The 21436-nt window shown below is 40.3% G+C and overlaps 1 protein-coding gene across 19 annotated transcripts in view; it reads right to left on the bottom strand.

Moving 5' to 3' along the window:
* fat3a (FAT atypical cadherin 3a) overlaps window positions 1-20599 on the bottom strand; it is a 359084-nt gene extending 338485 nt beyond the window's left edge. For 12 of the 19 annotated variants that reach the window (XM_036133252.1, XM_036133258.1, XM_036133259.1 and 9 more), the window contains exon 1: window positions 20106-20588. The gene's annotated coding sequence lies outside the window, so the exon portion shown is untranslated. Of the gene's footprint in view, window positions 1-20105 lie in introns of all 19 variants that reach the window. The other 7 variants (XM_036133266.1, XM_036133267.1, XM_036133268.1 and 4 more) reach the window with 4 other exon arrangements.
* Between the last annotated feature and the right edge of the window lie 837 nt (window positions 20600-21436).

Below are 21436 nucleotides of genomic sequence, written 5' to 3'. Positions count from 1 at the left end.
TCAAACACAATGGCGGGGGTAAATAATAAGATCAAAGCTTTTCAGGCGAGTTTTAGGGTTTTACAACGTGCTAGCAAAATGAGTTTTTTACCCCGGCTGCTTACAGTGAAAAAAATAAGGCTTTTTCCTGTTACTATTCTGCTACATAGTGACTTATAAGGACATACACTACCCTGCTTTCCAACAAAAGTTTTCCAGTTTTTGTTACACTGAAGCCTGTGGGTGTAATGTATTATATGTTGATTTTATATATTTGATCAAACCAGAGTAGTTCAGAATTGTGAGGTTGAAGGGAAATTATACAGTTTTGGCCTTTTTACAAATGAAAATCTGACATGAATATGCCTGCCACGTCCACGAGGGAATAATTTATAGAATCCCCTTCTGGTGTGGTTAGAGCTGGAGGTCTTATGGATCTATAAAACTTTACAAATCTAGCTCAAACTAAGAAAAGACCGATTTCTTTTACAATTTTTAGCCATTCAATAAATCGACGAAGACAAATTGGATTTTATGTGATAGACTAGCAGCGCATAATTGTCAAGCGAAAGAAAGATTCTAGTATATCGTAGTAAATAAATAGTCTTAAAATAGCTTTAAAAATTAAATTCTTAAAAGTGGTATGTGAATATGGGTTCAGTTTGCCTTTACTCTAATACCCCCTAAATAAAACCCAGGGAAACCCTATCAGCAGTAAATAAAGTCACTTCACAAAGCCTCAGAGGTTTGATAGAGAACATTAATAAAAACAGGCAACGTTATGAAGACGAAGGAACACAACGGATAGGTCAGGGATACAGTTATGGACACATTTAGACGGAAAAGCCATTGTTAAAAGACAAATAGAGGGAGTCCCATTTAAACTTTATCGCTAGCCATGTAGGGCAGACAGAAAACATGAAAGAAGATGTTTTGGCCTTCATGACCAGTCTAACAGGTAAAACCACTCCACCATTGTTCTACCAGTATGCTTAGGGTCTAGCCTCAAGTCTTTTGTCAGATTTTCTTCAAGGATTGCGCTGCATTTAGCTCAATCAAAGCCCCCCCTCCCTTTTTTTGTTTCGACTGTGACCAGTTTCCCTGTATCTAGTGAACAGTGTTGTAGTCAAGTCACTATGCCTCGAGTCCGAGTCCAGGTTCGAGTCACCAGTGTTCAAGTCCGAGTCAAGTACAAGTCATTAAAAAAAAAATCCGAGTCGAGTCCGAGTCGAGTCCACTACTCATCCGAGTCGAGTCACTATTGACGTGTGATGTATGACATGAAGCAGTAACATTCCATTGCACTAATAACTCTTTCGCTGTAGTTACCCTTGGTTTTACTCGGTAAAACTACCGCTTTTTCCAAGTCTAAGACGTCTCCTAATCATGGTTTTTAAACATTGTTGTTATGGAACGCGCAACAGCGACTCGAGGTACGCTGACAGGCCGCATATGAAGGATGTTAAAGCCGCAAGCGGCGTCGATCGGCCCTCGCAGCCAAGCGCACTCCGGCCTATTGGCCACCGCCGCGGCTCCGGCCGGCCGGCGGGGTTCGCGCACCGCTGCGGTGCCGGCCGGCGGGCGGGGATCGCGCACCGCTGCGGTGCCGGCCGGCGGGCGGGGTTCGCACACCGCTGCTGTGCCGGCCGGCGGGCGGGGGCCGCCGCCCGGAGCCGCCCGCCCGCCGGCCGCCCGCCGGCCGCCCGTAGCCGCGGCGGGGTTCGCGCACCACCGGCCGCCCGCCACCACAAACGTGTTCGGCAGCGCTCCCCCATGACTCACAACAAATCTGGTGTGGATCGGTCGATGCAGTGAGGAGATACAGCCGTTGGATAATGATAATGCATTTCGCCACCGGACCGGACTAAATTGTTCGGCGGGCCGGAAAATGTATACCGATTCCTGGACGGTGACTACAAACAGAAAAAAACTGCAAATGACGCTATGAACGCCGAGCAGGAGAAAAACAACGACTTACCTTCCTATCAACTTGGCCAGTTTTCCAGTCTTTATAAGCCCTCGACACTCAACCCATCGTTTGAGCTGAACGCTGGTATGTTGTTCCACAGTTCTACCAGTAAAATGGGCGCCTGGACATCCTCTTGTGAAAGTTTAACAGCTGAAAAGTCGGTCATATCCTTGTATCTGTTGCATGTGTAATGGCTGGTTGCTACGAGCGCTCTCACACTGTTTGCCCAACCTTAGCGGCAAGGGGCGTTGCTCATGAGATGGTGACGTCACGTGCGCGGTACGACATTTAGATATTAAAATCATACACCAAATAATATTCTAATGACATTAAAATTATAGCCTAATGATATAAAAAAAGTCGAGTCTTTTTCTCAATTTCCGAGTCAGAATGATCTGAATGTAGGAGTCCGAGTCCAAGTTCGAGTCATCAGTGCTCAAGTCCAAGTCAAGTCACGAGTCTCTAAATTTAGCTAATGACTCGGACTCGAGTTCGAGTCTCGGACTCGAGTACTACAACACTGCTAGTGAATATAGCATCCCTAAAGAATAAAAGCAACCAACACCACCACTTTACAACCTTTGGCCTGCAGTGTGGATAAAACTAAATTCCATAATAATAAACAAGTGTTTTATTAGCAAAGTGCAACATTTTTGGAATACAAAATCTCTAAAACCATCATCAGATTATAAATCAACCAGTTGCTTGAGGGTCAGTGTAATGATTTGTGATGAGAAGATGAACCCGGTATTCAGCCAGACACTTGAGTTTTATGCTTCACAGGATTTATTGGAGTGATGACGAGGGAGGATCAGGCAGGTATACAGAAAACAATCCACAGCCAGGTACAGAGAAGACATCCAAGGAAGGCAAAAACAAAAATAGACGAACTGGGCAGACTCAAAAAATAGGGAATGTGATAAGGACAAGAAATCAGACAGGCAGATAACAAGAATGCTGGGAAACTGTTACCGGACAGGTGAATGAGGAAAGCAACACACATGTGATGTTCTGGCAGGGAGCAGAGAACTGAGGCAGGTATAAATAGGCAGGAGAACAAAGGAGAGAGGGAGAGCTAATTAAAGGTATACTATGCAACCGGGGTTGATTTTCCTGCGAGGCTCCACTCAGAGGGCGAAAGTAAAAGTGCACTGTCGTAAATATGCTCAGCTGTTCTACTGGTTTCTCCGTCAAGCCAGGCGCGGTTGTTTTGAGCTTAGCAGACAGGCGAACGCAACGAATCACCATGTCTACTAACACAGTGAAAGTATGAACATGCACAGAGAGAGAGAGAAACCATTCCAATGCAGTGTTTCTCCTAGGAATTTGCTTACCGGATGAGGGGAGCGGGGGGGAGACAAGCTTAGCGCGATGGAGCGGGGGGAGACAAGCTTTGCGCGACCGGCAGAGACCGTCAGAGCCGGGGGGGGAGGGTTAGACAAGCTTTGCGCGACCGGCAGAGCGGGGGAGACAAGCTTTGCGCGCATATGGAGTTAGTTTTTTTTTTTTTTTGGAATGTTGGCCAGGCGGTAGCGTGAGGGAAACCCTACAATGTTACTTACAATCGCATCAGCAGAAACGCGAGGTCCGCGTCAGCCTTGCAGCCTTCTTTTTCTTTTAGTTCTCGCAATTCTGAAAAAGCTTCCCTGATGTTCACCCGTGTAGGACTCTTCTCTCTGTCCAGAGCCATTTTCCTCTTTCTTGCCTACTCCGACATGGGCTTTCGCTGTTTTCTCGCTGGTTCCGCCATAATAACTGCACAAATCTAGCAACTGTCAGGGTTTTGTTTACCGATGAACTCAGGACGCACACACGGGACTAAAAGTTTGAGTTTTTATTGAAGGAAGTATGCTGGGTGGTGAGTGATGAAGACCGGAGGTTCAGGACTGCAGAAGGTCAGGGATGAATGTGATGACAGGAGCTGACGGCCCGGAGACAGAGAGTCCACACTTGCTAGGTGCTGCTCGGCAAGCAAGCCTCATAGCACTCAGATTAGCAGTTCATTGGAGACACCAGGGCACAGAGCTGAGCTTCACCAGGGCGGCTAGTCAGGTTAGCAGAACTTGAGAGACACCAGGGCACAGAGCTGAGCTTCTCCAGGGCGGCTAGTCAGGTTAGCAGAACTTGAGAGACACCAGGGCACAGAGCAGAGCCTTTCCAGGATGGCTAGTCCAGTTAGCAGTTCTCTGGAGACACCAGGACACAGAGCAGAACCTCTCCAGGAACAAACAGTGAACGAACAGTCTTTAGAGTGACTGGCAGGACTAACCTTATCAACAGGAGCAAAACAAAGCTTCCAAGGCAAAACGGGGACTGGCATGGAGAGGTGTGGAATGATGACGGCCCAGTGCTGAACTGAAGGCAGAGGCAGGTTTAAATAGAACACTTCACAGGTGGAAACAGGGTCTGGCTAATTGACTGGTAAATGATAACAGGTGTGACTGACTGCTGAGGAGGTGAAGTGAAAAATGACAGAAAATAACTGATGACTGAAAACTAACAATAAATAAAGTCAAACCTAACCCAAAAGAGATGAAAAAATGAAAATAACAGAAAAACAAAGCCAAACCAAAACTCAACCATGACAGCAACGAGCATGCCTTTCACTGGGGGCGTGTAGCAGTTCTCACCGTAAAGCAAGACTGACTATCGACACGAGACTACTGAGCCTGTGAGTGCGGGCCGAGGGCTCCTGCAATTGCAAGTGCGGTATTTCCCCCACAGACCACCAGGGCGGCCGTGAAAACCTTAGTTCGACCTGAAATGACTCATTTAATCATCCAAAATGGTATGGAACACATTAACTGAAAAATGTTGCATAGTATGCCTTTAAACACAACAGGTGGAACTAATCAGAAGGAGAAGAAGTGGCTGAAAGAGTGACAGGACAAGTGGCAGGAAACAGGACAGAACTGAACTAGACGAAATACTGAACCAAAGTAACATAAAAACTAATCCAAGACAGGAAAACTAACTTTAACCAAAATAATAACATAAACCAGAACAGAACATTACAGTCAGGGTAGAAAAAAAAAAGCCTAATCTGTGCTACCATCACAAACTGAAAACGTAACTGTTCTAGGGCTTATAACAGGAATTGTGTGCTATGGTCAGAAGAGACCAAGCTTTAGCTCTTTTTTTGTTTTGTTTTGTTTTGTTTTTTGTTTTTTTGAGGCAGAGGATTCCGGCATTTCTGTTTTAGAGAATGGTTTCTAAATCAGTCTTACTGAATAAAAACATATAAAGTCTGCTTTTACCATCCTTAAAGCAAACCGTCAGCTCTATCGTGATAACATGTTAAAATTCCTTGCATTTCATTAAAAATAAACAAAAGTAAATTGTAACAATATGGTTCTAATTCATCCATGACTGATTTAACTTTTTACCCATTACGTTTCTAAATATTGCCCTCTTTTGCTCAGGATTCCAAAATGTGTATAATCAATAAATCAGTTTTTCTCACTAATCTCTTACTCTGTGTCTTAAATGCAGTAACAATGTAAGAAATAAAAACAACTAAAACAAAAGCCTGAAATATTTCTACAAAGGAGCAGCTAAAATGTCAGACCATTATTCTTCTGATTGGTTTCACACTGTTATTTTTAATAGCTCACCTTTATTTATATATTTCAGTAAACCCATAGCCTCTTATGGAACAAAATGGATTTAACTATAGGATGTAAGAATGTATAGACATGTTTAGCTTGATTTCTATATGTTATGCTGCTGCTGCTGCCGCTGCGGCTCAATATTTCCCCACGTGTCGGATCAATAAAGTACATCTTGTCTGATTTATATTAGGTAGATTTATTTTGTGCTTGGATGACATCGGAACGATCTTTTCCTCAATTCTAAACCACAAAAAGACGTAAGAGATGGCGGGGGAACCGAAATTTCCCATCATGCATTGCTCCTCATGAGGCTCTTCAAACCTTTTAAAAACTGATCAAAAACCATCGATAAAACATGGTTTATTTGATAATACATTAGAAAACACCCACATGAAAGAGTTATTGCATGGTTTTATGGGTTATTTTAGCTTTTTTGAACTTTTTATGTTTAATTCTATCTGAGACCGTCACTCAGACTCAAGTAACGTGGGATACACCCTCCATTTTCCTGCTCTATGCCATGCACTCGTGTCATTCTTGAAATCTTGTAAGACTTTTGCCTTTACATTGAGATGACTATGTAGTGTTAGCCAGCTTTTGTGAAAATGAGGCAGGTATTGTTAAATGAAATTTAAGGTATTCTCCCATTTCTCTACATTCTGTGATAGTCTTTTGCTTTGCAACAGAAAGAAATGTCAAGAGTTTGTCTGCTCTGTGAAAACAGGGCTGCGGCTGTTAAAGTCAGTCCGGTCAGTCTTTATTTCAGTGTACTCGTAATATTTGTGATTGCTGTACGCATGTTGGCTAAAGTTATTAGGTACATGAAATGATGAACATATACGGACTGTCATTAAGTCTAGTTCAAAAAGTTCTGTGAGTAATTTGATTGTAGCTTTTATAATGATAACAGTTATTGTAAAATTTTGTAAAAGTAAAAGCTATATGATATTCTTTCAGGAATTCCTATTTGATTCCATTCTGATCTCAGTTTCAAATGAATAATAATTTCAGCACACAGTCTCTTCCAAAAAAAAAAAAAAAAGGTAAAAAACAAATGGGACAGTAGTCTCTTGCGTTTAGGTCCTTCAAATGCAATATAATTTGGGTGACAGTTGTAAACGTTGCTCGTAAACAAAGCAGCGTGTTTTTAACCACTCAAATTAGACACCTTAAACTACTTAGACAATAACTATTAGACAACTTCATACTAACCATCCTAGTATGAACCATAAAACTTCGTACTAAAACCTGGGTGACCGAGAATCTTCACCAGCATTTCGTCCTTTAAAAATAACTCTTTTCTGCAAGATTACCCCAATGAAGAAAGAATTGGTGGTTTGTTTGTTTTTACAGCATATAAGCCATTGACACCTGCCTTAGGGTGTTAAATATAGTTACTATCCACAGTCGTAATGTATGTCGGGTTCTTAATGCTAATTTTGGACCGTTCTTTTATCATCAAAGATTTGCGGATTTTATCAAAGCGGTTGAATGCAAACTCTTTAAAACAGTAGCATTCACCATGAGTTGCAGGGTCTAGTTGTGTTTGGAAACTAAATGAAACATCCATCCACCACAAAACTCCTCCTCGAGTTCAGGGTTTTAAAGGATTTGCAGCACTGGTTTGGCTGTTAGTCTGTTGTTCCGCAGTTGCCGTTGATTTCCAAGCAAAATCCAACAATTTTGTGTTTGACTAAAAGTCTAGCATTTAAGGGGTTGATAGTATTGTTACCATGACTGTAAATTATTGCTGGGCCATTAGTTCAGTCAGGTGTTAGATGCCTTCTAAACGGGTTTTAATGTCATACCTTAATCTTGATCAGTTGGTCTTTAATGAGCTTCTTCTGATAAAATGTCTTCTGCTTTCTTTTATCTTCTCGTAGCTTTATTGTGTATAGATTAACCACGGTAAGTGAAGTTAATCCTTCTATATGTTACATGACTTTGAAGCATGAGATACTTGAGACTCATTTAGGAGCCAGCAACCCAATATGGGAAAAAAAAAAGGAAAAAGTACAGTGTGCAAGTTGTGACAGGTTGCTGTATCTCACAGCTAGCCCAAACCCAGCATAAAACCTGCCCAATAAAAAAAAGCCCAAATCTCAAATTATCTTGTGTTAAAAGCACAGAACTATTAAACATTAGAACATGCCAATGGCACACAACTGCGCTGAAGCGATGAAAAAACTTCATGATAAAAAAATAAAAAAAGAAATCATGATATATCAACAGGAAAAAAAACTTTTTATCAATAGCTTCCCAACAGGAGTAGTAAATCTTAACCTAATATAAATGTAATTTCTCTTACAGAGCTCAATCAAACATTTCTCTTTCACATAGCCATGAAATATTTTTAAGTTGATCAGTAGAACTCAACTCCTCTTGGGACGTTTGCAACGACCAATTATTATTATTTTTTTTTTTTATTGTAACAATCAATATTATTCATTATAACTATTATTCGTTGATTAGGTCAAATTCGGCAGATTCGACTCATTTCAAAAATAAATTGACCGGTAAAAATGAGTGCAAGGAGATGGGATTTTATTAAATTGGTTTTAGTTTTCTTCCAGACATTGACAACTATTTTAAGCAATTTTTTTTTTACAGCTCAATGTGTTCAAAGGAAGCCTGATTGGATGGAAACCTGCCTAATTTGGCAACATTGACTACGCAATTGCTTTTTGTTTGTTTTATTTTTTAGATTTTGAGAATTTCTTTCTCAGCAGTGTAAAAGTAGTCACAGAACCGCTGTTCAGCCAGAAGCCTACAAAATGTTTTTTTTTTTTTTTTTTTTAAAAGTGTTTCCCCCTAAACAAAATGGTTATTGACAAACGGCTCTGGTGGCTCATAGGGTTAATATAGAAGGGTAACTGCATCGGGTCATCCCAAGAGTGGCTAAATTAAGGAGGAAGCTCTGTCATTAGCCTTCAAAATAAAAGCTCAGGACTCACTGAAGAGGATTTTTGACATCTTGATAGGTCTTAGAAACTGTAGTCATTACTTTGAATGTACAGCGTCTTCCAAAGTATTCACACATTTCCAGCTATTTCACATTTTGTCAAACTACAAAAAATGCAATCCTCCTACTAAAACATTTCGAGCTAGCTAGACTGTTTGGCGAATGACAGCGAAGACCTGTTTTCATGTTTTGGCACATATTCACGACTGAATTTAGATATAAACTTTGACTCGGCTATTCTAGCACATTATTATGCATCAGTTTGTGGCCTTTTGAGGCTGGAGTTTCAGCTGGGATGATGATGAAGCAGAAGCACGTTGAGGTAACAACACGTTTATTTGTTGGCAGCACCATTCAACGTTAAAACCAACAACCAACCTGGCAGTGATTGTGTCCGTGAACCAGGTTGGTAGTTGTTTTTGTTTCTTACATTGTTACTGCATTTAAGATAGAGAGTAAGAGAGTACAGTTGCCAAACTTACCCAGAGCCACAGCTCTGTTGATCCATCCATTCCCTTAGCTCTTAGTAGTAATGATTTTATGGGATTCTTCATAAATAAAATTGATGCCATTAAAAATAAAATAATTGGCATCCTCCCAAACATGATTACCTCGTCCTCAGTAAGTGAGGCAGCATTGGAGGAATCCTTAGAACCTGCGCAGTGTCTGAACTGTTTAAAAGCAGTAGAGCTTTCTGAGCTATCTAAAATTTTAGCTTCATCTAAACCTTCTACCTGTATGTTAGACCCAATCCCAACCAAGTTGTTTAAGGAGATATTCCCTTTGATCAGTGGCACTATTTTAGACATGATTAATCTATCCTTAGTAAATGGATATGTACCACAGGTTTTGAAAGTAGCTGTTATTAAACCTTTACTTAAGAAACCTTCTCTTGATCAAGATGAGTTAGTAAATTACAGACCTATATCTAATCTTCTTTTCTTATCTAAAATTCTTGAGAAAGTAGTTGCTAATCAACTTTGTGAACATTTACAAAGTAATGACCTACTTGAGGAGTTTCAGTCAGGCTTCAGAGCTCATCATAGCACTGAAACAGCTCTGGTGAAGGTCACTAATGATATTCTCATGGCCTCAGATAATGGACTTGTGTCTATACTTGTCCTGTTAGATCTCAGTGCTGCATTTGATACAGTTGATCACAATATTCTCCTACAAAGACTTGAACATACTGTAGGGATTAAGGGGAAAGCATTAGGCTGGTTTAAATCTTATCTGTCAGACAGATTCCAATTTGTTCATGTTAATAATAAATCTTCCTCAAACTCTAGGGTCACCTGTGGAGTACCACAGGGTTCAGTCCTTGGACCAATTCTCTTTACTATATATATGCTTCCAATTGGCAAAATTATCAGACAGCATGGGATTAATTTCCACTGTTATGCTGATGATACTCAGCTATATTTATCCATAAATCCTGATGAATCCAATCAATTACTTCGACTGCAGTCATGTCTTGATGACATCAAAAGCTGGATGACTTTAAATTTCCTGCATCTAAATTCTGACAAGACCGAAGTTTTAATCTTTGGGCCAGAGTCCTCAAAAAATAAACTTCTTAACCAATCACTTAATCTGGATGGCATTGAATTGGCCTCTGGTAATAAAGTAAAAAATCTTGGTGTTATTTTTGACCAAGACATGTCATTTAAATCCCATATTAAACAGGTTTCCAGAGTTTCCTTTTTTCACCTCCGGAATATCGCCAAAATTAGAAACATTCTGTCCAGGAGTGATGCTGAAAAACTGGTCCATGCATTTGTTACTTCAAGGCTGGACTATTGTAATTCTTTACTATCAGGAAGTCCACAAAATGCAGTTCAAAGCCTTCAGCTGATCCAAAATGCTGCAGCAAGAGTTCTGATGAAAATCAACAAGAGGGATCATATTTCTCCAATTTTAGCTTCCCTTCATTGGCTTCCTGTTAAATCAAGAATAGAATTTAAAATTCTTCTTCTAACGTATAAAGCCCTTAATAATCAAGCTCCATCATATATCAGAGCTCTGATTACCCCGTATGTTCCTAACAGAGCACTTCGCTCTCAGACTGCAGGTCTGCTGGTGGTTCCTAGAGTCTCTAAAAGTAGAATGGGAGGCAGATCCTTTAGCTATCAGGCTCCTCTCCTGTGGAACCAACTCCCAGTTTTGGTCCGTGAGGCAGACACCCTGTCTACTTTTAAGACTAGGCTTAAAACTTTTCTTTTTGACAAAAATTATAACTAGTGACTCATGTTACTCTCAGCTACCTTTATAGTTTTACTGCTATAGGCTTAGGTTACTGGAGTATATCAGGATCTAATTTTCTCACTATATTGAGTTCTACTGTTCTTCAATTATGCATTATGTGTTGTCATTTCTGCTTTAACTTTCTGTTCTCTCTCTTTTCTCTTCATAGTAGGTACACCTGGTCTGGCGTTCTGTTAACTTTGACATCATCCAGAGAAGACGACTCACCCGCTACTACCATCTAGTGTAGAACAGATTACTAGATCAATGTGTGCTTCTGTGCTTTTTTGTTTCTCTTGTTGTGTCTCTGTTCTGTCTTCTGTAACCCCAGTCGGTCGAGGCAGATGACCGTTCATACTGAGCCCGGTTCTGCCGGAGGTTTTTTTTCCCGTTAATGGGTGGTTTTTCTTCCCACTGTCGCTTCATGCTTGCTCAGTATGAGGGATTGCAGCAAAGCCATGTACAATGCAGATGACTCTCCCTGTGGCTCTACGGTTCCCCAGGAGTGAATGCTGCTTGTCGGGACTTTGATGCAATCAACTGGTTTCCTTATATAGGACATTTTTGACCAATCTGTATAATCTGACCCAATCTGTATAATATGATTGAACTTGACTTTGTAAAGTGCCTTGAGATGACATGTTTCATGATTTGGCGCTATATAAATAAAATTGAATTGAATTGAATTGAATTAGTGAGAAAAACTGATTTACTGATTATACACATTTTGGAATCCTGAGCAAAAGAGGGCAATATTTAGAAACGTAGTGGGTAAAAAGTTAAATCAGTCATGGATGAATTAGAACCATATTGTTACAATTTACTTTTGTTTATTATTAATGAAAGCTGAAATTTTAACATGTTATCACGATAGAGCTGACTGTTTGCTTTAAGGATGGTAAAAGCAGACTTTATATGTTTTTATTCAGTAAGACTGATTTAGAAACCATTCTCTAAAACAGAAATGCCAGAATCCTCTGCCTCAAAAAAAACAAAAAACAAAACAAAACAAAACAAAAAAAGAGCTAAAGCTTGGTCTCTTCTGACCACAGCACACAATTCCTGTTATAAGTCCCAGAACAGTTACGTTTTCAGTTTGTGATGGTAGCACAGATTAGGCTTTTTTTTTTCTACCCTGACTCCCAAGCAGCTGGTTGATTTATAATCTGATGATGGTTTTAGAGATTTTGTATTCCAAAAATGTTGCACCTTGCTAATAAAACACTTGTTTATTATTATGGAATTCCATACTGCAGGCCAAAGGTTGTAAAGTGGTGGTGTTGGTTGCTTTTATTCTTTAGGGATGCTATATTCACTAGATACAGGGAAACTGGTCACAGTCAAAAACAAAAAAAGGGGGGGGGGGGCTTTGATTGAGCTAAATGCAGCGCAATCCTTGAAGAAAATCTGACAAAAGACTTGAGGCTAGACCCTAAGCATACTGGTAGAACAATGGTGGAGTGGTTTTACCTGTTAGACTGGTCATGAAGGCCAAAACATCTTCTTTCATGTTTTCTGTCTGCCCTACATGGCTAGCGATAAAGTTTAAATGAGACTCCCTCTATTTGTCTTTTAACAATGGCTTTTCCGTCTAAATGTGTCCATAACTTTATCCCTGACCTATCCGCTGTGTTCCTTCGTCTTCATAACGTTGCCTGTTTTTATTAATGTTCTTTATCAAACCTCTGAGGCTTTGTGAAGTGACTTTATTTACTGCTGATATGGCTTCCCTGGGTTTTATTTAGGGGGTATTAGAGTAAAGGCAAACTGAACTCAAATTCACATACCACTTTTAAGACTGTAATTTTTAAAGCTATTTTAAAAGTATTTATTTACTACGATATACTAGAATCTTTCTTTCGCTTATGCGCTGCTAGTCTATCACATAAAATGCAGTTCGTCTTCGACGATTTATTGAATGGATAAAAATTGTAAAAGAAATCGGTCTTTTCTTAGTTTGAGCTAGATCTGTAAAGTTTATTAGATCCATAAGACCTCCAACTCTAATCACACCAGAAGGGGATTCTATAAATTATTCCCTCGTGGATGTGGCAGGCATATTCATGTCAGATTTTCATTTGTAAAAAGGCCAAAACTGTATAATTTCCCTTCAACCTCACAATTCTGAACTACTCTGGTTTGATCAAATATATAAAATAGAAGCAGAATAGTAACAGGAAAGAGCTTTATTTTTTCACTGTAAGCTTTTAGCTAAGACCCAGCCGTTTGCTTATAGGGGAGAAAGAATTGAGCTGAAACCCTATTTTACCGTTGTGTGGTTATTGGCGGAACAGCTGCTCAGATCAGAGAGCTGCTGTGAAAATGAATAGGAGGCAGCTCAGATCTCATTTTAATCATGTTCACAATGCTTGTGACCTTTCAGACAGATAACACATATTTATTCAGAACCAAAACTATTTAAACTGAAGTCAAACTGGATGAAAAATGTACACGCACTTACATATTTTGCAGTTACATATTAATCTAATATACACACAAATTATATATATATATATATATATATATATACACAGACAAGCACTGATCTACATAGGAGCAAAACTATATACAGACAAGCTTGCTCAGTATGAGGGATTGCAGCAAAGCCATGTACAATGCAGATGACTCTTCCTGTGGCTCTACGCTTCCCCAGGAGTGAATGCTGCTTGTCGGGACTTTGATGCAATCAACTGGTTTCCTTATATAGGACATTTTTGACCAATCTGTATAATCTGACCCAATCTGTATAATATGATTGAACTTGACTTTGTAAAGTGCCTTGAGATGACATGTTTCATGATTTGGCGCTATATAAATAAAATTGAATTGAATTGAATTGAAAGTGAGAGCAGAGGTGCCCATAACAGCATTTATTCTGTCTGACTTCAGCTTGGTCTGACCTAAGATGGCCGCTCTGTCGGCACGCCTCTCAACCGAGGACGTGGCGTCTACGTATTCATGTCTGTGATCACACCTGCTCACTCTCCTCCTCTCTGCAATCAACCTTCACTGGCTCCACCTGTCTCCAGCTGCATAAAAGTCCCGTCCTTGTCAGTCTCCAGTGCCAGATCGTCTCTATCCTATTGGTGAGAACTTTCCAGCCACTCTGATTACCTATCTGTCTGCCTGTTTACCCAACCTACTTCTGTCTTCTGTTTCTAAACCTGCCCTTCCCCCGACCAAGCCTATTGCTTACCGTCTTCCTGCCTGAGACCTGCACCATTGGATTTTGGACCCTGGAACCTGCACGACCTGGATTGCCCGTCTGAACACCCTGTATCAGCCTGTCAGTGAGTACTGAATCCCTCCTAACTCCTGTAACTCTCTGAGCCTCCCACTTACTGAACCCTGACAGCACCTGGACCTGACTCTCGGACACCCCTTTGTTCTGCTGCTGGATTTGTGCCTCCCCGTTACTGAACCCGGACCAGGACCTGACTCTCGGACAACCCCTTTGTTCTGCTGCTGGATTTGTGCCTCCCCGTTACTGGACCTGGACCGTCACTGGACAAAGACCCCGGATTTCCCCGCACGGATCGTCTGCTGCTCAGTTAACCGCTCAACGGCTTTAGCCCCTTTCATTACATGCCGGCTCTCAGCACCCTGGCTCCCCTTCAATCAGGTTAGTGATCCAGCTCTTGTCACTGTTTCACGCCTCCCATTGCTGGTCACTAGCCTATCCCTCTGCCTCCAGGGGTTTCAGCCCAAGCGCGAGCAAGGCACCCCGAGAGCCCGCGCTTGCCTTTGTTTAATAAAAATTTGAAATGTCACTGACCTGTTGTGTTTGAATCTAGGGTCCAGTTCCCGTTCATTACAGGTGTATATAGTATTAGAAGCACACATTTATGCTAAATTATTTATTTCCTTTAGATTTAATTTCTTCTTTCGAAATTAAGAATACATTGTACAATTAATATTAGATTGTACTGAGGGTGCTTTTAACCAAGGCAAATGTTACACAAAAATATAAATAATAGTGGTGCTAAAATGTTTGAGTGGCTTGTACAATTCTTTTTTTTTTTGTTTCTTTTTTTTTCTACCAGCCACTGTGGAATTTCCGCCTGAGTACAAATACTGACCTCCATAGAGTGTAGTGTTGTCAATATGTCAAACATACTGTAAACAGGAAATTTCTACTTATCCAAAGGTTTTTAACTGAAGTTTATTACTGTACTTCTGTAGTAGTTTTTGCTATAAAAAGTGTTGCATGATTTGAAGAAGTTAACATTTCAAAACTGCTCAAATTTGTCATTGCCACGATCCCCAGGTGTTTGCCTATTTTAGGTTCCAGGGGATCAAGGCAAGGCAAATTTATTTATATAGCACAATTCAGTACAGAGACAATGCAAAGTGCTTTACATGATTAAAATAAAGGAAAATAAAACAGAATAAAAGCAAGTAGAAATAAAATGTAGAAACAAAAAGAACATCAAAACAGTTTAACTAGAACAGTCAAAGGCAATCCCAAACAAATGTGTTTTTAGTCTTGATTTAAAAGAACTCAGGCTTTCCGCCCTTTTACAGTTTTCTGGGAGTTTGTTCCAGATAAGTGGAGCATAGGAACTAAATGCTGTTTCTCTGTGTTTGGTTTGTGTTCTAGGTATGCAGAGTAGGCTGAAGCCAGAAGACCTTAGTGGTCTGGAGGGTTGATAATACAGTGATAACAAGTCTGTGATGTATTTAGGTGCTAAGCCATTCAGGGATTTATAGACTAACAGAAATATTATAAGTCTATTCTCCGAGATACAGAGAGCCAGTGTAATGACTTTAGAACTGGGGTATGTGCTCTACTTTCTTAGTCTTAGCGAGGACGCGGGCAGCAGTGTTCTGGATCAGCTGCAGCTGTCTGATCCACTTTTTAGGCAGGCCTGTGAAAACACCGTTGCAGTAATCAATTCTACTAAATATAAACGCATGGATTAGTTTTTCCAGATCGTTCTGAGACATTAGTCCTTTAATCCTGGAAATGTTCCTCAGGTGATAGAAGGCCGACCTTGTAATTGTCTTTAGATGCTTTTGGAGGTTAAAGTCTTAGTCCATCACTACACTCGGGTTTCAGGCCTGATCAGTGGTTTCTAGCTGAAGCGACTGAAGCTGTGTGCTAACTTTTGAATTCTCCTCTATTGGTGCAAATGATTATTACTTCAGTTTTGTTTTTATTCAATTGAATGTTTTGGCACATCCAGGCATTGATTTCTTCTAGGCATTTACTCAGTGCCTGAACTGGTTTATAGTCACCTGGTGACATAGTGATGTAAAACTGTGTGTCGTCTGCATAGTTATGGTAGCTGATGTTGTTTTTTATGATCTGAGCTAAGGGGAGCATGTAGATATTGAAGAGGAGGGGACCCAGGATGGACCCTTGGGGGACCCCACATGTGATTTTTGTCATCTTTGATGTAAAGTTACCTACTGATACAAAAGATTCCCTGTTCTTTAAGTAGGATTTAAACCAGTTGAGAGCTGTACCAGAGAGGCCGACCCAGTTCTCCAGGCATTCTAACAGAATGAAGTGATCGACAGTATCGAATGCTGCACTGAGGTCCAATAGAACCAGCACAGTGATTCTTCCACAGTCTATATTTATATGGATGTCATTAAACACCTTGATAAGGGCGGTCTCTGTACTGTGGTGAGCACGGAAGCCAGACTGGAAAATGTCAAAGCGGCTGGTCGTTGTTAACAAGGTGTTTAATTGTTGAAACACAGCTTTTTCAATAATCTTACTGATAAAGGGGAGGTTTGAGATGGGCCTGTAGTTCTGGAGTAGAAGTTTGTCTAAATTGTTCTTTTTTTCAGCAGTGGTTTAATTGCTGTTTTTTAGGGACTGGGAGAAAACACCTGACAGAAGGGACGTGTCTATTATCTGAGTCAACTCAGACGCTATGACAGGCAAGACTTTCTTAAAGAAAGCTGTGGGGAGAACATCAAGGCAGCAGGAGGAGGAACTTAGCTGCTGAATTATCTGCTCTAAGCTTTTGTGGTTTATTTGGCTGAATTGGGACATTTTGTCAGAAAAGTTCCAGCTGAATACAGCTTTGGTTCTGGTGTTGATATGGAAGTACAAAGTGGTCCTCTAATTTTTAGAATTTTCTCAGTAAAGAAGTTAGTTAGAAGATCAGGCAATCTGTCTGTTTTTTTATCTTTTAGTATTATTTGTTAGTGTGTAACAAATTTGTTTCTTTTCACAATTTAGTATTCTGTTCAATATGGATTTCTGATGGTTTCTGTTATATCCTTAATTTACTACGTGCCTGTCTTCTCTCTACAATGCATTTATTTTGATATAGAGTATGTGTATTAATTATGGTTTTGTATTCTTGTTAGGTTCAGTTCTCCTCCAGACCCTGTCATGTCATTGCACTCCCTCTTCCTTAGCATAATCACTGTCATGTCTGTCACCAGTTGCAAATTACTCTCAGCTGCCTTCTTCTGTTCCCTTCCCTATTTAAACTGCTAGTTTCCTCTACCTCATTGCCGGATTCTCTGTTATGCTACCTCTGTTGTGGTCAGCTCCTTGTGTTATTCCTGGTCCATGTCTTTACCTGCCCTGTCTGTACGTTTTGACTATTTCATTTACACAAAATCACTTTCCATTTCACCAGGATGCTCCCAAGCTCTTGTCTGCAATTTGGTCCATCAACCACCAAGACAATTATATTACTCCTAAATATATGTTGACTTTAATAATATGCCAGAGAAAATGGCAAAGTAACTTGTTTTGTCTTCCTGTATGTAAAGCAGAGCAGTGCTACGCATGACCACTTGTTGTTGCATGGAATTAAGAATGACACAAGTGTTGATTAGCCACGGGCACCCCCAGGAGAATCTTTAAAGAAGAAATAAGTAAGATATTAACTGTAAAATCAAACAATCAATGACAAAAGTGTTTAAACATACTCATTTGGGCGCGCTGGTGGCGTAGCGGGTAGCGCGACCCATGTATGGAGGCCTTGGTCTTCAACGCGGTCGACCCGGGTTCGCCTCCGACCCGCGGTCCATTGCCGCATGTCTCTCCCCCTCTTCCATCCCCTTCCTGTCAGCCTACTGTCAATAAAAAGCGAGCCACTAGAGCCGCGAAAAATCTCCAAAAAAAAAACCCAAAAAAAAAAACCAAAGCATACTCATTTGGCCAATGTCCTTTGACCTTTATTGAAAAACATTCTAATTTTAGTGTGAAGAGTTTCACCCTCTTCAGAACATATACGTTTTTCTGCTTCCATATAAGATGGAACGGTGTGGTTGGGATACTCGGGGACTGACATCCATCAGTTGTTTAAGACAAGAATTAGAAAGAAGTTGTAAGAAACCACATGTTTGTTGATTAATCAAAAAGCTTACTGTAGGCCCACCACTGAAAGAAATAACATCTGATAAATCAAGCTAACATCAGCATCTTGGCTAAATGTTCAGTTTATTTTTTTTTTACCAATGAGAACATCTGTCAAAAACCTCTTTGATCAACCTGCTGGCTCACTGTTCTTTTAGCTGAAAAGACTGTTAGGTTGAGACTGTATTAGAATTCTTATCTTTATATTTAAATTAAATTTAAAGGTTCTCAAACTGAAATAAAGATCTGCCAGGAGTTCATAAATGATCAGGCTGGAATCTTTCCTGTCGTCTTGTGTCCATGTATTAAAATTACAAATTAATATAGAAAATATTGATATAGAGTATTATAACCAGTGGTGGGTGGTGATTAAAAAAAGTTGTGGGAGTGCACTAGTTTGGAAGTTACCACACAGAAACAAACACTACTATCCATGTCACTTGCCAGTTGGTAGATATTTAAGTCCAGTTCTTTATTTGCTTTTTTTTTCTCCGGCAAAACTTCGCAAAATTATTTTGTAAATTAATGACCAAATTTTCCTTCACTCTGCCATTCTCTCCTCTCTTGCTGTTGTTGTTTTCTGACTCTTCTGTTTGTATCCGTATGTTTCAGTGACACGAGCCTGTGCATCAAAGCGGCCAGGGTCTGACTTTGATTGACAGGTATCATGAATTAATCTGTTTGAATGAAGAATGAAGTGCTGATTAGCCACAGGCACCCCGAGGAGAATCTTTTAAGATGCAATAAGTAAGATATTTACTGTAACATCAACCAATCAACGATAAAAGTGTTCAAACATATATATACACTTTGTCCAATGTCCCTCGACCTGTATTGAAAAACATCCTAATTTTAGCTGAAGGCTAGAATCTCTAAACTGGTCTGCAATACAAATGACTAGATGAAAAATATTTATTTAAAGAAAAATCTACAACATAAAATAAATATTTTTCCAAACTTCTATTTGCCAAAATCAGCAGAAAAATACACTTCTACTGAGCGTAAGAGAGTTTACTCTGATATGCATCTACGGACCTCAAATTTATTGTGTTAGGTCTTAAGTTTTTGTTTGTTCACAACATAACATTTATACAAAGCTAATGACCATAGATTCCACAGTTATCGTTCAACACCTGCCAAGACTGATGAAAGTACCAAAGAGCCAGTGCAGAGGAGAAAAGAAGGCATTAGAAGGCAAGCAGGATGAATGAGAAGCTGAGGTGTTGGGTAAAGATGTGAGGAAGCACAGTTTCCAAAGGACAGCTGTATGCTGTTTGCCTAGCTTCCAGCCAACCAGCCTGCTGAAAGATGACAGCAGTTTGCTCTCTTTCACTCTATCAAACACACACAAGTAGCAACATATATTTTCAGGCTATTTTTGTCTTCTTTGCCTGGGAGTAGATACACAGTAAGGCCTTAGAATGGTTTCCTTCACTGCCCCCGCACCCCCAATGGCTTTTACAGATATCTCACAATAGAAAAATAAATGCTGTAGTCCTGTGATCAAATCACTGCTAACTTCTGAGATACCTTATTTCTTATAACACATCTCCATGCATACTTATGTTTCACATGTTAGGTCCACCATTATTTCAACAGACATCTGATCTGAAATGCACAACGTGACTGGCTCATTGTGGTAACAGGTACTGCTCCCACAATGAGCCATTGAGACTTAAAAATAAACAAATAAATAAAACATTGAATGTACTAGCTCGGAAATGGACTGGCTTTTACTACATTCGATTTTTTTTAACTGGGCAACTGTTCTAGCTCTGACAGTGAGACGTCCTACACTAGGCCAATTTGATAGAGATGATTAATATAAGGCGCAAGAGGGGACGTGCCTGCTTTGGATGTCTTGTAGCCTTCTTCGTGCTTATTTTAAACCAGATAATAAAGGGTCTATATATCTGTCTTTTGCATTATCAGTATCGAAAATATATCCCACTCTCATCCAAGAATATACAATATTAGAAGCATCACGTTTTCGTGCATTAGATAACCTACCTGTTTGTCTCCAGTAGCCTGATGTGAGTGTTTAAGAAAAAGCCCGGTCCGAGTGGTTCCAGTCGGACTCTGGTTTGTTCCGAAGCCGCTGAATCGGGAGCCTTGTATCCCGCTACCCTTTAACTGTGGCCTTCCTCCACACCATTTATCAGTATGTGTCCCACACAGCTGCAGAATAGAACAAGCCTGTTGTATTAGCCAGCAGAGGATGCTCCAAGGCTCACGTCTACTACTTGATCGCCGACAATAGGCTTCTTCTCGTTTTCGCGCTGGATGCGGATGCACACCTCTTATTCTGCTGTCGGCTTGGAGCTGGGTCTTCGGCTCCCTTTATCGAATCCACCCCAGCATGCATCCGAAAAGCACGATGAAGTCGTCCGCAGGACTCGGGGCCGTCCGCACTATGGACGGTGCTGCTGTGAAACGTCTGCAGGAGCCCGTCTAGGCGTCCCTGCTCCACGGCTGCTGCTTCTCATTGGAGGGCCGGTGGTCCGCAGAGGCGCGTACAGCGCAGCCTGGTGGAACGTTCTTCATTGTGCTCAAATTAGGTTATTGTGGTGAGACAAAGTGCTGTTAAACTTAATATCCCATTTCCAACACGTTACAGGTCAGCTTCAAGCTAAACTTAGATGGCTGAAAAGTCATGACAGTGTCGTTCAAATTGCCTTTTGTTAGACCATCCATCCAGACAGTAATCCTTGTCACGCCTGTGTCCATGTTTAGGCCTACATTTTGCGTGGTGGGACCACTGGTCACAGGTAGTGGGCAAGTCTTTTTACTTAATTATCATATCAACTCATTCGACCAAATAAGTAAATTAGTCTCAAAATAATAATTACTTTTTAAAACGTTTGTATTTAAAAAAAAATGTTTTATAAGGTATAATGGACAACCTTCTTTCTTCTTCGAGTTCCAGGGGATCATCTTATCTGTTGGTTGTCCCATAGGCCAATCATTGTTTCCGCTTGCTGGGTGCGCAGGCACATTTCTAGTGTTTTTTGCTGTTTTTATTAACAATAAGTTTAGGATTTTGTGGAAAAGCCAGTAGCGCAAATCATCCCATACGGTTGACGATACACACATTCATAAAAAAGATGTTTTGTTGTCTCAATAGCAAAACAAAGTCTGAAAGATTCTTTTGAGTAAATACCTCAGAAGATTTTAAAGTGTGTACTTCCTTGGCTTATCAAGGAGTGGGAAGTTTTAAATAACTTGTTCTAGTTTTTTTTCCCTTTAATCATGCGCAAATATTTGTGAAATATAATTTGGATTTGATACAAAAGGAAACAAAGCACTAATTTAAAAAATCCCTGATCTTAGGATTTTTGAGC

The sequence above is a fragment of the Fundulus heteroclitus genome, unplaced genomic scaffold (assembly GCF_011125445.2).
Source record: "Fundulus heteroclitus isolate FHET01 unplaced genomic scaffold, MU-UCD_Fhet_4.1 scaffold_60, whole genome shotgun sequence".
NCBI classification, from domain to species: Eukaryota; Metazoa; Chordata; class Actinopteri; order Cyprinodontiformes; family Fundulidae; genus Fundulus; species Fundulus heteroclitus.
Note: the sequence above shows the minus strand (reverse complement) of the source record. Positions and strands in the feature narration are given on the sequence as shown.